The sequence below is a fragment of the Acipenser ruthenus genome, chromosome 34, assembly GCF_902713425.1.
Source record: "Acipenser ruthenus chromosome 34, fAciRut3.2 maternal haplotype, whole genome shotgun sequence".
NCBI classification, from domain to species: Eukaryota; Metazoa; Chordata; class Actinopteri; order Acipenseriformes; family Acipenseridae; genus Acipenser; species Acipenser ruthenus.
The window spans coordinates 3,945,082-3,963,202 of NC_081222.1; the positions used below are offsets into that span (position 1 = coordinate 3,945,082).

The 18,121-nt window shown below is 38.3% G+C and overlaps 1 protein-coding gene across 8 annotated transcripts in view; it reads right to left on the bottom strand.

Annotated features, from left to right (window-relative positions):
* Nucleotides 1–17,005, bottom strand: part of LOC117401983 (bromodomain-containing protein 4) — a 50,615-nt gene extending 33,610 nt beyond the window's left edge. For 3 of the 8 annotated variants that reach the window (XM_059007118.1, XM_034910625.2, XM_059007114.1), the window contains exons 1-2: nt 16,894–17,005; nt 3,940–4,164 (exon numbers count right to left, since the gene is read on the bottom strand). The gene's annotated coding sequence lies outside the window, so the exon portion shown is untranslated. The other 5 variants (XM_059007116.1, XM_059007117.1, XM_059007115.1 and 2 more) reach the window with 5 other exon arrangements.
* Between the last annotated feature and the right edge of the window lie 1,116 nt (nt 17,006–18,121).

Below are 18,121 nucleotides of genomic sequence, written 5' to 3' on the forward strand. Positions count from 1 at the left end.
ATAAATGATATTCACACTTCATATACATTGCCAAATCAATGGCAGATGCACAGCAAAGCCAGTGAATGGGCCCTTTATGCAACTAACCCAGGAATGACCCTCCTAGACGCACTATTTAGCCATAGATACACACCCACACGTTCCTTGACAAAGGTTAAAAGAATGACGAGCCTCAGTAATGGAAGCAATGGATACAATCCAAGCACTGGGTATGCCCCATGCGTTAGGTTAGCTTTAAAAATCGTATGCAGCTTCTAATAATCAGCTACTCTGACCCGCATTTGAGACATGCAAGCCAACACTTCAACCGTGAACAGGATTACACAATCAGACCACAGGCCAATTCAGATCAGTTTTCATCTTAAACCTAATCATTCTAAAATGTGAACCAACATCCCTACTGGTCTTTGTATGACTGTTTAAGACTATAAGAAGGTTGAACTGTAAACAAAAATAAAAACTGTACAACGACATAGCATTACACCTAAATTAACTGAAACAGTGCCATCTTTTATTTTTTATTTCAGCAACTATATCTTGATGCATTGTAAAAAAAAAAGTAATCTATAAAAATGTGAATTGCAAAATATATATTATATATATATTATATATATATATATATATATATATATATATATTATATATATATATATATATATATATATATATAATAGTGGACTATTTAAATACTAAAATCAGGTCTACTTTTCCAATAAAAGTGTACAACAGTTTAACAGTAAATGACCGGTCACACAGAAGGTTTAAATATCTAAAGATTACAAATGAGCATGTTACCTGTGACGGAGGAATGAGGCTTACATGCATACCATACAACTGCTGCGTCACTGAAGCTGCGTTTCTGTTCATTTTTATTGGTGATCTTGTTTTGCAGCTTTGTAGTAAGACGGTTCTGTAATATCCTTGGTTGTGCCAAGATCATCCCTGGATACTCCTTTTTACAGCACGTTCTGGTACCGTTTTGTGGAATCCTGCATGCCTTGACATTGTCAGATAAATAAATCTACAGTGCACTAGTGTCAGTGTGTGTGTTTTTATAATTGAGGCTCATAAAACTGTAAACATCTGTTACTTTGGAAGCCTCTTGTTTTCAGTTAATTACCCTCATGTTTTAATTACCATATATGTCTCTAATGAATTGTTAATTTGAATTGTGAGTGTTCTTATGTGTCTTCTTGTGCACAGACAAGCCTGTGCCATATTACATTTTCATACCACTTCCATAAACCCTGGCAGCAATATCTTCTCAACTCACAATCTGATCTCCTAAAGCAAACATGCAATTGTTTTTATCATTGCAAGATAAGACAATGGATTTTGCCAGATTTCCATTCCAATACATGTCAAAGGAGATGCTACACAGCAGAGTCTAGGTCCTCTAATATCTGCATAAACACATATAATTCAACTCATTGGTTTTACTGTGTTTTTGCATTCCTACACTATTTTCTACATTCATACTTACCAAGTTTAGCAATTTAATAAGATGACATGAAGCTGCAGCTCTCACAACAGTACCAAACTCCCTAACCTTAAACTGATTCCCATTGGAGAGTGAATACATTCAGCCAGTCTAAAAAGAGCAAGGTTACCGAAAGCAGGCCTACATTAAGCTTTCTTATGAGACACTGGTCTCATAAGAAAGCAATACAACTACCCAAAGTTTTAAATCAACCTGGAGTCAATACAAGATGCTTTTAACAGCAGAACTTAATAAACCTTTTCTTGGCTAGTTACATTTTCTACACACCACAATACCGAATGTGCAGTGTGGAACTAACAGGTTATCTAACAAAAATCAAATATCCAAGCACTTTACTGTAAAGCAGAGTCCGAGGGATTGTTAAAACCGATATGCAAGATCAGTTTCTAAAACACTTCACTAGCAGCAGCGTTAAGTTGGGGTTCAACGTATCAGATTAAGAACAAAATCTGTTGACATGATGGAAATGACTATTCTGTTATTTTACGCAAAAAACAGACCCACAAGTGTCATCGCTACATCAATAAGCATGCAGTACACACCATGCACATATTAAAGTATCCATGGTTGACAATTGTTAAGTTTCATTTGAATAGTGTTGTAAAGCGTGTAAAAGATTAAATACATTATACAAATAAACAAAACAAAACAAAAAAAACACAAGACAAGACAGCTGGCACATTGCTGAGCAAGTCTCTAAAGCAGTCATTGGAAAGCATGTTCCTGAGTGTTGCGGGATAGCATTAACCCTTTATGGACAGGGATCGTGTTAACAGGATCATACTAAAGTGGGCTTCAAGGATCGCAATCGCGTAAACACAATAAAAAAGCACTTTGTTTTGATGACTTACAGGGCCACCGTACTTTGCAGTAAAGGTTGAAACACATATCAAATGGAAAGGGGAGGGACTGACGTTCACTTCCCGATAGTTTATTTTTTTCGTGCAACGTCACTGAGGGGTGCACTTGGTGTCTAAAGGGCGGAGACAGTTTACAGCAGCCCAGCAGAGACAAAAGCAGAAACAAAACATCACAGGAACTTTTTTTTTTTTTTTAAATTCGCTCTAAACAAGGGGGGGGGGGGGGGGGACACTGTAAATCTGATGTATTTGACTTAATTATATTAGAACATTTATTATGTGTCATGTGTTTCAATATATATAGGTTTTTACAACATTTATAAATATCAAGAAACGAGTGGATATAAGCAGATACTATTTCATGAACTAAATGTAGCAGGTATTTATTTTTTCCCTTATTACTGATATTAATGGAATGAACAACATTTTTTTTATAAATATTTATTTTGAGAAAACAGGAGAGTAGCATCCATTATTGCTTATAAAGGGAATAAACGTGTATTATGTCATTAGAATCACTCAGGTGAAACAATGTCATGTAATTTGCCCAAACATCAACATTTTTCAAGAAAATGTTCAAAAAGTATTGTAAAGGTCCCTCGGGTCACAGAATAACACGTTTTTATACATGTATCTCTAAGTAGAATATTGCAATAAACAAAAAATATTGTGTTAAAAAAAAAAAGTGAAAAGTTTGTATGCTTTCTTAAGTACTTCCCCAGAGTGTTCTTAAAAAAAAAAAAAAAGACACCATTTCCAAAAAATAGATTTTTAGTGAATTGTATAGGAAAGAGCCAAAAAACACCTGGTCCTAGTGGAGCATCCCACAGAAAATTGCTAGGCCCTGAAAGGGTTAACAGACATACTTCTGACCGCACCCCCCCAAAAAAGAGATGCAAGACACGTAACAGTTATTTACAAGTCCAGCCCCCTCCCTAAGAGGGGCTTTTGTTTGCAGAACAGATTTACAAGCAGGCTCTCATTTCAAAGCACCCTGCCCCCAGCCTGACACGTGCACCCATCTGCAGGACAAAGCAACAGCAGCTGCCGGGGTGACAGTAGCACAATGAATAGAGGAATGCCCGGCAGACAGACGAGGTGCAATAATCCAGCCTGAAGGCTAATCAGGAGGAGAGAATCAAGCAGCACACGTAAGCAGGCAGGCAGTCTGGAAACTACCCCCACCCTCAAACACCACTGACTTACACCATGGGAATTGAGGGAGGGAGAGGGCTACAAAAAAGTGGTTCCAACTATAAATCCACATCAGAGACTGAACTAGTGCAACACGATAGTCCACCAGAGCTCTGCAGACCTACTGCAAGATCCTCCACAGAAGAAACAAGCTTATAATACAGAGGCAAGGCGCAGAATCAGTATTCTGTCTGCTCAGAAAGGAAGGTGTTAAATGCACCCATAACTATTAAAACACTCAATAGTGCTGCATTTAGAAATACATCTGTGAATGCAGACACTGAAAATAAATTGAAACGCTTGCCATTGAATTTATTACATTTCTAAAATGTTCCCAGCCAAACCCACAATATTAAAACATTTAAAATTCTCCCGTTAGCTTACATTTTGATGCTCTTCGTTGGGTTGGATTTAGTGGTGTGTGAGGTGGAGGGTCTCCTATTTAAAAGGGTTCATTTTTACAGGTCGTCGCTCTTTCAGGGGTGCAGAGGCTTTTTCTGAGGAGTAAATACAGAATCGTCTATTTAAAAAATAAAATAAAAAAAATAATCCAAACTTTAAAAAAGTGACCTCGGACAGCAGGTCGCACTGACAACGGTGGCGTCACACCTAGAAGGAAAAAGAAAAAGAATAATGTTTTGGTATTCTACATACAGTAGCAGCTACAGCAATATTACATCTCAGCAAGTACAAATAGCCAGACGTGGGCCATGCAATGCCAACCTTCATGTCTCTTCAGAAATAAAAACACATTTGTGCTATTTTAACGCTAATATCCCCAAGCTGCATTTCAAAGAAGGTTTCTAAACCACCATTAGGTAAAACTACTTAAGCAGCAAATGCATTTCCTCCACAGAAAAAACACACCACCACACACACACACGAGAAGATGATGCAATCTATCCAAACAGTGTGAAACCTGGACCATTTGATGCTTTTGAATATGTGTATGACACACACAATCCACACAGTACTTTAAATAACACCAATTCAAATGACAATGCAGAACACAGCAATGAAAGGTACTGCTATGACTGGTACAGATGTCCCCTCTGTACCAGCACAGCATTAAAGAAAAACAAAACAAAAAGCAAAATATATGGGAAATCAAGTTGCATTGTATTTAAATAATTATTACTTGGCTCAGTAAGCAACTGATGCACAAAAGATCATGGTAGAGAGCAGTTTGTTAAACGATCAGATAATGCACTTCCCTATTACGTTAAGAAATATATTTCAGATGAAGCACATCTAATTCTGTAACAAAATAAATGGTCAATTAAAACCACAAGCACCATGAAAAAATAACGGATATACAGTAAGCGGTTCAGTGAGTTTACAACCAATCATTAAACCTAACGCTATATCACTCCATCTGAAGGACTGACTAGGTTTATGTAATCCTCAAGTTCTGGTGTAATTCAGCACGAGGGGAGTTCAGAATGATGTGCAACCAGTATTTGCTTTACAACCACACTTCTTACAGGCCGATCTGATTGTTTAGGAATCAGATACAAAGTAACTGGATATCTACTTCACAATGCTCTTTGCAAGTCATACTTATGCAGGTATTTATAAGTACAGTCGTCATCTTAGCAAGTACAGGTGGACCTAGCGGAACTGCCCCGTTTCTAATGTAGCAGCTACACCTGTTGCATTAAACTTGGAAGCCACATCAAGCTTCTTTGTGCGAAGCTTTAATGCTTGCCCTCTAATCTGAAGAATAAGTCACTGTGGCTCGGTTTACATGCACGTGAAAATCGACTCCACAGTCATGACTGTGTGACGACGTCAAGTGAATACATCGTGAAACAGCAAAAGGACGTCCTTTTGGCAGCGGGACTTTAAGGGTAGGGTCAATCGCTTTCCACGATAAAAATAGCTGTAAAAACCCATGTAAACCGGAGCAGGAATCATGCTTGTAGCTCACAAGGTTTCAGCAGTCAAAATCCTGTTCTGACTTAATCTCACGTAATCTCCAGCAAAAACGCTGTACAATAGACAGACATACAAAATGTACATTTATGACACTAGAGTCCGGTCAAGAGTCTACAGCCCTAACTGCTACCCTAACAGGTAGCTTATTGTAAAAGGCGGTTCTAGTGTAAATGATATGTAACTTAGATGTTCCACAAACACACACAAATATAAATTCTAAGTAGTAAAACTTGTACTTAGCAGAAATATTTTATATAATTTTGTATGTGTGTGTGTGTGTGTGTGTGTGTGTGTGTGTGTTGGAAAGGTAAACAGGACAAACAAGTAGCTAATGCACGGCGTAATTCAGAACTTGTGCGACAACATGTGAATTCATTACTCTTGTTAAAAGTTTTTATCTTCATGGCAACACATGAAGCTCTCCTCACGATATTCAGAGTCGTTCTTTTCCTACTTAGCAAGCAGACACGGACATTTAAATGTCCCCTCCGCTAAATGACTACGAATTGAGTAATCAATTTTTGTAAAGATCAGAACTGCATAGCAACGCATTTCCTAAAAAGTACGGCAAACACGTTGTAAACGCCGCCAATGTTGCCACTTTCCTTCCTTCACATTTCTGTCTCACAAATGCATTGAAAAAAACAAATTACACTTGAGCAGGCAGGAGCAAAGTGCTTAGAGAAAGAGCTGTAAATAACACCGCTTTTTTAAAACCAAGGACTCTAAAAGCATCAGTTATAAACGGTATCGACTGCAAAAAACAAAAAGCAAAAGGGGCATCCTTCAAACACTATTTCAGATATTTTACTAGTTCAGCTTTTTAGAAACCCCTGTAGGGCGCAACAGATTTACAAAAAAAAAAAAAAAAAAAAAAAAAATGGTAAAGGCGCTCCGCGCGGAGTGCAGGATGTGCCCTATAGCCTGGAGATTGCAAGTTCGAATCCAGGCTGTGTCACAGCCGACCGTGACCGGGAGTTCCTAGGGGGCGGCGCACAATTGGACGAGCGCTGCCCGGGTAGGGAGGGCTTAGGTCGGCAGGGCAATCCACGGCTCACCGCGCATCAGCGACCCCTGTGGCCGATAGGGCGCCTGTGATTCTGCAGTGGAGCTGCCAGATCTGTGATGTCCTCCGGCACTATAGGTCTGGTGGCATCGCTGTGGATCTGCAGTGCGAAAAATGATGGCTTGGCAGGAGCACGTATCGGAGGACGCGTGCTCCAGCCGCCGATTCCCGAGTCAGCGGGGGTTGCAAGCGGTGAGCCGAGGATAGAGATAATAATTGGGCATACTAAATTGGGGAGAAAACGTGGGGAAAAAAAAAAATTGGTGACGACTAAATTTATAAAAAAAAAAAAATGAACACACACCTCCAATGTATCCAATTCTTGCACATATGCAGCTGTAGATCATTTAAAAGTGAGAACTTTGCACTAACCATCATTCTTTGCATTCCAACTTGTGGGTGTTAATTTATTTATTTATTTACTTTGCTTGTTTTACAATTTATTAATACAGCAGATGCCTTTATCCATTGCAGAGACATTAACTAGGTGTCAGTTTTTATTTTCATTTTGTAATTAAGCCAGACCCCGCCCACCACCACCACCAAATTGGAACCCTGTTGGGGGGGGGGGGGGGTTTGTTCCCATTCTGAAAAATGAAATGCATGCACTGGGTTAACCACAAGCTTTTCCAGAGGCTGAGGTTATAAAATCTAACAAAACCAATTGATGGTCTGCTATCCCTGCCACCCAAGAGGTTTAGTTAATGTTGCAGTATCCGCATTCCACTTCCTCTGTTCTACACTGTAGTACTGCAATGGCTTTCACAATTTACTAAAAGCTTTAAAAAGAGATTGTCCTATCCCTCCAACAGACACATTTACTCAATTGTTTAACATCAAGGTACTAGGGATGGGAATTTTAAACGTTTAGTATAAACTACTAAGTGGTTAAACGTTGAATAACATGCTATATGCAGGGTTTCCCCTGGGTTCTAGATTTTTGTAGTCACTAGTGACTAATCCTTTCTAAAAACATTAGTCACTCGAGATATTCAGTAGTCACTACTGGCGCACAGCTCAAGTCTTCAAGGGTGTTATGAATCCTGTTTTTATTTTATACCTTAAATCACTGTATTGACCAAAACAATTATTTAATTTAAACCGTTTTAATAATGCTCTACAGTTTAAATAAATTGGTAATGTACAGCTGTAGTTTTAGAACATTAAAATTCAAGAACCAGATTTATTTGCCCTGAAAAGCTACATAGACACAGAATGCATTATGAATTACTTATACCATGTATGTCTTTTTACAATAAAAAGAAGAAAAACACAGTGTTAGAATATTATATACAACCCATGGAAACAGAGTTTTGCAATAAGGCTGAAACTTTGCTGCTTGTTTTCTTTTTTGTTATCTGACACGCGTGAGCTTTGTTTGTTCTTTTTTGTCTGGTGTTCCGAATCCAAGTCTTCATTTTCTACAACGTGTTGTTCTGTTTGTTCTATTTCACTCTTGCTGAAAAAAACTAGTGGATTTTCTTCTGCGACATTTTACAGTATTAGCTAACAATTTTGTTTTTTAATTCGCGCGCACAAGTTTACCGCAATCATGTATTTATATTGATGATAAAGTTATAGAAAAGAAGGCAAAGTTCACTATCTACGCATCTCTACAGCTGGCCTCAATACGAAAACATATTACTGGCATTTTTTAATTATTGGTGACTAAAACGTACAGTACTGATGCTAATTAAAAAACAACAATAAAACGCTTACCTAGTATCAGTGTCATAGATGTCCCTGCTTGTTACCACACAAATCACTGATAATGGCAGGGAAATTGGAGAGAGCTTCAGTCGCAAGACATTTTTGGCTTTTTTAATCTTTGATGGTATTTCGCCTTGATCGCCATTTGCTAGTAATGTACTAGTATTGAGCAAACAATCCACATTTTTTCACTGGATTGAAAGCTAAAAACTACTCACACCAGACGTAACGGCTTGTCAAACTAGACCGCATGACAATACTTTGGTTTCTGATTGGCCATACATTCTGTATTTTGAAATGTAGTACTTAAGTTACAATAAACTTTAATCGGGTCATTGAAAAGAATAAAATATCTTATTTTAATACTGCACATAATTATATAGTTTAGATAATGATACTTACCAAAACCATGCTGCACGTGAACTGTATTACATAAGAATTTCCTTTATTCCGATTCCAGTGGTGTTTTTCTCAATGCAAGATGTATTGTAGGCATATATACAGTGCCGTATAAAACCACATACACTGTATATATCCAATTTTATCATGCTCGTTATAGGAGTACTGGCGAAATGGTCAAGAGACAGTTGGTGCTTAACACATACGGAATAATTTTGGCCCTGCATTTTTGGTCATAGAAAAGACACATTTCACATATTTTATAACGTTACCGTAGGCTACTTTTTTCTTTTTTTTTTAGGTAATGATGCGTTTTCGTTTCACAAATCTTCTGCAGACAGTATTAAAGCACAACTATAATAACCTATATTTCAACAGTCACTGCCGAAGCTTATTACTTATTCTTCCAGAAGTAATGGTCGGGTGTAACGGATACGAGGTTATATTTGCGCCGGGCCATGTTGTTAGCAAGCCTGATGTTGTTGTCCATGCTTTACGGTGAAACTGCCTGTGTAACCAGGGCGGGTGTGAGCGCATTCTACTGGACTGGAGAATAAAAGCACGGGAGTTTAATTATGAAAACGCAAGTGTAAAGAAACAAGTAAAAAAGATTAGCCTGTCGCCAGACATGTCATGGTAATACAACATACATTCATTTACTGCGTATTGGTATTGATTGTGTCTGGTCAGGGAAGGGGGACACACGAGCGCATTAAGAGAATTTCAGCGGGACATTGGCGCAATGGCGCTAACACTGCGGATGCAAAGGTTTGAGCAGAACTCTCTGTAGTCACGAAAGCGCAGCGGCAGAAGCTGTCTGGTTGCAAAGAATAAAGCGAGGCTGAAAGCTACAGCAGCACCGAGCACAGCCTCATAAAGCGGTCTGGGTTACCATGGTAACTGACACGCAACATGAAACTGAGGCGCTGAATGGCTGACTGTATTTACATCATCTACCACGTGATGAGAACGTTGCCGAGTCAATGAATCGATGAGGCCGAGGCGCTGATCTGATCAGCAGCAGTGACTCTATGGTTTAGCGATCCCTTCTTTTAAAGAACGAGACGTTGTGTGTGACTTTAACAAAAGGGATTTTTTTTTTTATAGTACAAACAGAAACGATCGTCACTAGTGACGATTCCACTTTTTTTTTTGTCGTCACTTTCAAAAAACATTCGCAAATTACGAGAGTGACGAGCGACAGCGAAACCCCTGCTATATGTATAACCAGTCACATGACAAATTTCAAATGCATATTTAATGCATTGATTTTTGTAATTTTTCATCATTTCGTCCGTCATGTATCAGACTGCTGTGGAGCAGAGCATGTGAGCAGAGCGGGAGCATTTTGCTAGGAGCGTGGAGTGGAGTGGGTAAAGTGCCTGAGTGGAGCGTGAGCACGAAAAGCCTCTGGCACCGCTCCTGCTCCAAAAGAGGTTTTGCAAAGGAAAAATATTTGACTCTGTACATATAAAATGATCCATAAACGATGCAGCTTTTGTGATGCTCCGACAATATTATGCAATCTCTGAAATAACTCTGTATAATTAAAAGTTACCAAAATCAATAATATCCAATTTGCACAGTAAGTTTTATTACAACAGCGAAAGCCATTGTGTGCTTATATATGGACCATGTTAACTGCAAATTTCACAAAGCTTATACAATTTAAAAAATCTTTAACCACATGGTATGTGCAAAAGGGTCAGTGTATGTTAGGATCCCAAGCCAAAATACAACCCCATCGGCTTGGGGTTAAATAACTTTTTTAAAGTATCGTGTTCGGCTTGGGGTAGTCTTGTGAATGATCCCATCAAGGTGCAAGGTTTCATCACTTCATATAAAAGTGAGATTAATTATTCTCAGGGGAAATAAATATAATTAAATAAAAACTTTAAAAAAACGTTTTGCTGTAATAAGTATTTTGCAGACACCACCCCCACCCCAATAAAAAGTGTGAACGTGCCAATTATAGTTATCAAATGTATTTGACAGTAATTAATGTTTTAATAATCAGTTTTACTAAAATCATAATAGTACTCATTGGAACCGGATCCCTGATATTTGTATCCGGTTCCTAGGTACCAAAGCAGGAACCGAGTACCCCATTTCAAAGGAACCGATTCGCACATCTCTACATTTCAGAAGTGATTTACACTAGCAGTGGAGTGGAGCTGGCTGCAGAATTAGAAGCACCGGAGCGGAGTATGAGCAGAGAGGACTGGGGAAAGAAAAGTCTTGGAGCGAGCGGTTTCAAAGAGGAAGAGAGCTAGGATCGCCGTTTATGAGCGCTCCACTCCGCTCATATGCTCTGCTGTGGAACCACAGCAAGGGTGGATATTATAAAAAGGAATGGGTTTGGCAATTGCCTCTAAGTAGTTTTCCTAATTGGTGCAACAGAAAGATTGACAATGGGGCGGGTTTTATTCTCGGTTGATCTGGCGCTACATTGGTGCACTCAGTGTTCATGCTGTAGTGGGCGTGGTATGGTTCTGTCCTCACGGGGTAAGAAAAGCGTTTGATGTTTGTTATATAGTTAATAAAATTGCATCTCTAAAACAAAGGAACGAGACAAGGAACCAGGCGAGAAAACTGTGGTATGTAAATTATGCCAAACAAAATTGCCGTACCACAAAAACAAGTTCAATGCTTCATCATTTGAAATGAAAACATTCAGCTACTGTGGATAGTGTTACTGAATGTAGTAAAAAGCAAACACCCATAATAAACAGAAGGCTCTAGATGGTGACTGTGAATACATATAACACAATTTTAAAAAGGAAGGTTTCTTTTTCCCCCCCCAATATTAATTCAGAGAACGCATGTCAAAGTACACTTACACAAATCATTTGTTTAGTTTATTCACTTTGTGCCCACAGAGCCAGCACAGGTACATCAGAATAGTGCAGTACAAATACTGAGAGCGACATTTAAGATAAATATAAATGCTTTTAAAAAAGACCAAATTCCCACTGGGCTTATTTATTTATTTTCGATTCTATTGATTTTTTATAATTTCATGCAGGACAGCCGCTATTAAGATTGTTGCCTTTATTAAAAACGTGCAGATGAATCTACCGATTAATCAACTCAGCTTAATGCCCATAAACTCATCAAAAAGTTAAATTGACAGTCCTAATTTCAATATATACTTTGGTGTGCACGTGTTTTTTTTTTAAATGTTTTTTTATATAAACTTAAGTTAACTTGTAGGGCACAAGTTGTAGTTAAGTCGTTGTGATGTTAAAACGTATCGGCTTATTTAGGGGTTCTTTGCTTAGAAAATACTAACCAGGACTGTCAGTATCGATCAGAATGTAATATAAAGAGTGTGTGTGTATGTAGACATGGCTTAAATGCCGACACCTGCATAGCATTTAAACATTCATAAATATGTACCAAAAGCACATCCCTACAAGGTACATTTATAATGTGGATGTAAATCAGAGAATAGCACATATTTACATAGACATCTCAATTACTATAGGACTAAGTGCACACCAGGTGAACCACATTAAGGCAGGAAAAGGTCATTTCCAATTTAAACAAATTTATATATTTTATTTTATTTATTTATTTATTATTATTTTATTATTATTTTTAAGCAACATATATATATTTTTTGTTGTTGTTAAGACATTGCATATACTGAAAGCCATCAAATCCAGATTTTTCAAACCAAAGGTTGTGCCCACAATTAGGCTGGAGACAGCGTTTCCATGGAAACTGTAGCAACACATGAATATCAAACACTGATGGAACTGCAACCCAGCAGAGGTTTGTATCAGGAGAATCAAAGTTTATGAAAACGCATCACCCTACCCTCTGCAACCATCTAGAAATAGATGAATTCGTCAGGACTCAAGAAAACGACAGTCAGGAATTAACAGTACATTTTTGACCAAAAAGTATACAAAACACAGACAAGTAAGAATATAACAGGATAGGCCATACAGACACATGACATCTACAAAAATCAATAATACATGTACAAAAAGGTTCCATGTAAATGCAGTATCTGTAAAACATTCAATATAAAAACAAAATTAAAAAAATAAATAATAATAAACTCATATCGCCATGCCACAGTCATATGATTGAATGTGTGCTACTATGTTTTTGCAGATGTTCTTGCCAGTACAAAGTATTTTTATTGTTTCGTGAAGCTAGGGCCTGAAGGTCTAAACTAATTTAGAAAATAGCCGACATCCTCAGGCCATATACTGTGAAAATGTTCTTAGCAAAAAAGCACAAAATGTCCTGACTTTCTTGTTTAAAATTCTTCTCTGTAACAGCGCCACAAAACAAGCCTGATTTAGAGCTCTTGGGTACCAGGAAATTGTCTATTTTACAAATCGTGTTAAAAAAAACAAATGGAGCTCATATTAGGATAACTATCCTCAGTGGTTGAATTTCAGCACGGGATTGTGGGAATCATGCATTTTCCAAGTTTTTACCAAGCACCTTTTTCTTTTGCTGCATGCAAAAACTTCACGTCAGGCAATGGCAAACGCAATGGAGAGTGCTCTGTCTCACACTGGAAGACAATGCATCGAACAAAGATCTTAAAGAATGGCACCGGTTTGTTTATTTTGAAGAGTACAGCATGGTTTTACTTTATCTATGCATCTGCAAAGTTAAACCACAGACCTTTGCTGTTAACTCTCGATTACATCATCCAAAACCGTGCAAGCGCTGCTTCGGCTGCTTTCTGAAACCAACTGCAGAGGCCACAAAATTTATATTCCCCCCCACACAATGGCAGTGACACTTTCACTGGACCTGTACCCTCTTTCACACTGCTACACAGGCCGCCTTCTCAGGCAGGCTACCTGACTTTGCACTGCAATGGGAGGCTGCTTTAAATTAAATTACGTAAACTATTGTTTGCTGTAACCAGAAACAATGGGATTATGCTAATCGGAATTCTAATGGTGTCAAATTCCTTGCCTCATCTGAAGAGGATATGGAGATATTAGATTCAGACAGCAATTGAAAGAGTTACCTGCAATCTGGAATAAGTGTGTGAAAGGTGAAAAGGACAAACTGGTTAACTACATTAAAATGAAAGCGATCGAGATGAAGGGTTTCTGTTAGGAAAATGAGTCAAGGGAGTAATTCCCCACTAATCAGACCTACAAATCAAAAAACTGCCATCAGGACTTGAACTAGACCAAAAGTGAGGTGTTACTGTAATGTGGTACGAAACGGCCAATTCAAAACTTAATATGCAAATATTTGTTTACATTTTGAAAGAATGTTTCACACATTAGTCAAAGCACTCATGCACGGTTTAAAATAATAATAATAATAATAATTATTATTATTATTATTATTAACAACATCATCATCTCAGGACAACACTCTCCAGAAAAATGCAATAGTTTGCAATCTTTCTTTGTCACAGGCTACATAAATCATTCTACTTTACACACCATATCAGCAGAAAAATGAAACTAGCAAAGAACTCCATCCTGCTTAATTTTCAGGTCAAGCAGTTCGCAAAGACCACAATATTGCTGTACTACAGAACAGTGCTAAACAAAAATGTCCCCTCTGTCCTCTCTCCCCATCCTCCATTACAGCACAGTCCCCCGGGAGATTGCTCCACGCCAGACACAGTTTACTGAAAAGCTGCGAGATCTGGGCCTGAGACTCTCAATAATGCACAACCCCGACTGCTGGAACATTGCTACAGGAATACCTCCTGCACCACGGTGGGAGGCAGGAAGCAGGGGGAGGATGAGGGAGCTCTGCAGCTGGCTGATCAAGGGGGTAAAGAGGGGAGGGGTCTCAGTGGACTCTTTCCACTTTCAGAAACCTGAGCTGCAACAAACAGGGGTGGGGGTTACTATACTGTGCAACACTTATTTTATTTTGCTATAAAGAAATGCTATTTAAATTCTCACATAGTATTTGTGCTAACCCCATATTCTTCCACTTCATACAGGAATACTTCTTACATGGAAACATCTGCACCCCTCACTGTATTCACTACAGTAAAAACCATGTTACGATTTGCAAAGCACTGGAGGGGGAGGTTACAAGCAACTTCGGGGTCTGTTCTAAGATCTAAAACAGAAATTCATCTGTGCTGGTTTACAGCTTCTTCTGTGCTCCATTTTCAGACCTTTCATAGTCCGTTTCTTTACATTACCTAAACAAAGCTTTTAGCTCTAGGAACCCATGCTTTTTCGCTCCTTGAAGATCTCTGCTAATTTATGTTGGAATTATTATTATTATTTTTTTACAATCTGGATTAGCCCCATTCCTTCCCTTTTAGAGCTGTGCATTCTCTTATTTTCTGGAGAATGGCTTCAGTGTCAATTAATTTTGTATTGTACAATATCCCGGGGTAGAACACACACTAGTCGCCCTGGATAAGGGTGTCTGCTAAGAAATAAATAAATAAATAAATAAATAATAATAATAGGTTTGGTTCCCTGGTAATCAAGCTGCATTTGCTCATTGGCCATGGCTAACATCTAGATGCATAATTATTTTCATGCAAAACACATACTCAAAGGACTCTGCATAACATATAGGGCTAGCCAATAGAAAATTAAAAAGTCCACAAAGACCCAAACTTACAACCCATGGAAATTGTGCTTGTCTATAACAGCCACCTCACACCTGAAAACCAACTTTTAATAAAGCATCTTAGTGTGAACTGTGGGAAGTACAGTAATTTAGAATCCTCTGATTCTAATGCACTTGATCTAAAAGGTGCATGGCCTATTTTTTTTGCACTCTAGAAAATCTGGAAGGATGCAAGTCTGCTTCTGAACGCAGGCGCTCTATTTACAACTTCCATAACCACCTTGCTTTCCTGAGAAAAGTAGCACAGTTCGGGGGATGTCATCTTCCATATACAACTACTTTACTAACAAACGTTACCATCTGAATAAGACTACATAGCAGGCAATGGGTTAACTACTGTAACAAATCATGCAGGATAAACACTGCTACTATAAGGCAAGTCGCTAGTTCCAAGTGTTTTGGCATTAGCTCACTGCGATATGCCAGCTTAGGTAATTACAAATGACGTCTAGGGCTCAAATATAATTTCAAAAATAAAATATAAATACAGTGGCGCTTTTGTGCAATACTTTCCAGGGATATTATTAGAGAGCGGGGCAGTGCCATACAACTATAGAGAAAACACTGACAGTGCAGCCTACCTAAGAGTGAAGGGTGAGTTTAAACAGTGTGCATATATTGTATATCTACACAGCTAAAGAACTAAGAGAAACGCATCGGCGGCGAGACACACAGTAGGTGCCTCCGTACATGTTTTAAAATACAAAACAGCATTTCCATGGAAAGAAAAAAAAGACAAAATGGCGGCCGCAGGAAGCCCGACTCCTCGGCTTTCACAAATCCCAATCGCAATCCTAGGTATTTACTCCAACAAATAGACGCGAATTCCGCTTTTATTGGTCCGAATGGTTGTTTTGATTTGGTCTCCAAATTCTGATGGCTCTTAAACACCGATCTCTTCCCGCTTACTGGCAGCCCTTATTTACACCGTTTTAAAAAATATCCGTATCACCAGCTACGCTAATGACTATTTCCCGAACACACGCTTCTTAGCGTAACCACCCACCTTCTAATGCTGACATATTACGATGGTTATGGAACTAATTTCGGTAATATGCCCCCCTAAGGCAGATTTATCTATGCAGCCAACACAGTGTAGCCGCTACAGCCTATTTTGTGTATATCCGCTTGGAGAATAGCTTTGAAGCTTACTCTGTATTCCCGAAAGACCCTGCGTGGTTTTCTGTACGTACAGCAGGCGCCACAGAACACTACATACGCTACGTAGAGTACGTAACTTTTGTCACGAATACGGCCTTGGGCTCCAAACAAACAACCTCGGCGATTTCTTTATGTTTCGACAACTCCTACGCACTGTCCACTGAGCAGGTTTTTAAATGCAACGATGTTGCAGAACACACAACTAAGAAACAGCAATAGGAGCCATTTTTAAACCACGAAAAGCACCAAATAAAACAGCTTGTAATTATTCTTAATTTCCACCTTCCTTACCGTGTAGCAGGCCTCTGTAATACGCCGTTCCCGGTTTTTGGTCTACACAGTCTTACAGCTTAAATTCCACCCTTGTCACTTCCAGTTGGCATTTATTTCGAACCCCCGATTGGAAAAGCATCGCTTACCATATCTCCTCGGGCTTTAATCGGGAATAAAACGCGTTTATTTACCTTTTTAATTGGTTGTCAGTACGCGCGCGGATCTTCCTCCCCGAATCCAGAACAAACAGCTCTCTGCCGTCGGTGACGTCATACGCATTGTCGACGGAACGTAATGCCAATCAATCACCGCTCCTCCCCTTTAAATAAAATGAACACCATTCTACAAACTACTGCACACGTTTTTATTTTCATTGACAATAACAGTGTACACCAATACGTATTATTTACCTAACATTTAAATTGGAAGAACAAAACAGTGTACCTGTTATTGCTGATTAAACAAAAAAAGCTAAAAGGTTTTTGTATATTTGTTATTTTAAAGTTTAACGTTGCTTGAGTCTTAGTTATTTTTTGTTCGTTTGTAGGATTCAACAGTACAAAAAAGAAAATACCGTTATTACCTATTTGTGGCTTATGTTGATTCATGATGTGCTGTTCTCCTGATACACTTTTTAAAAAATATATCTGTATAATCTACGCTATATATATAATGTTGTTGAAGCTGACACCCTGGGATCCTTCAAGAAGCTGCGTGATGAGATTCTGGGATCAATAAGCTACTAACAACCAAACGAGCAAGATGGGCCGAATGGCCTCCTCTCGTTTGGAAACTTTCTTATGTTCTTACACACACACACGTGTTTGTATTCCTGTATTTGTGGGGACTTCTCATTGACTCTCACTATGTTTTTATTTACTATTTCTAACTCCAGTCAGACAAAACCCGACAAAAGTCGACAACAAACTAAATATTTTGACCCTTTTTAAATGCATATTTAGGTCTTAAAAATGTGTTGTACAACGTCGTTTTTTCAGGAGTTATCATCTTTGTGGGGACATTTTCTCAAATTTCTCAAAAAACATGCCCCCCCCCCCCCCCCATCAGAAACATTTACCTTGGATAATTTTATAATGACTATATATACTATACAAAAATATATGTATATCATATTTATTATTTAAATATACATATAATGTGTTTAATGTAGCACACCGGTTTAACAGTGACACCTGGTGTAATAAATATGTACACAACGATAAGCACACAAACTGGACTTTATCGAACGTTTTACTTGTATTATTGTTTTTTTATTATTATTAACACTAATACTATTTGATGAATATCCAATAATATTAAAACAACAACTAGACACGTAATAGAAATACAATATGCCCGATCTTACAGCAAATTGTAAAGTAATATTTCTCACAAGGAATTATAACATACTCATACGAG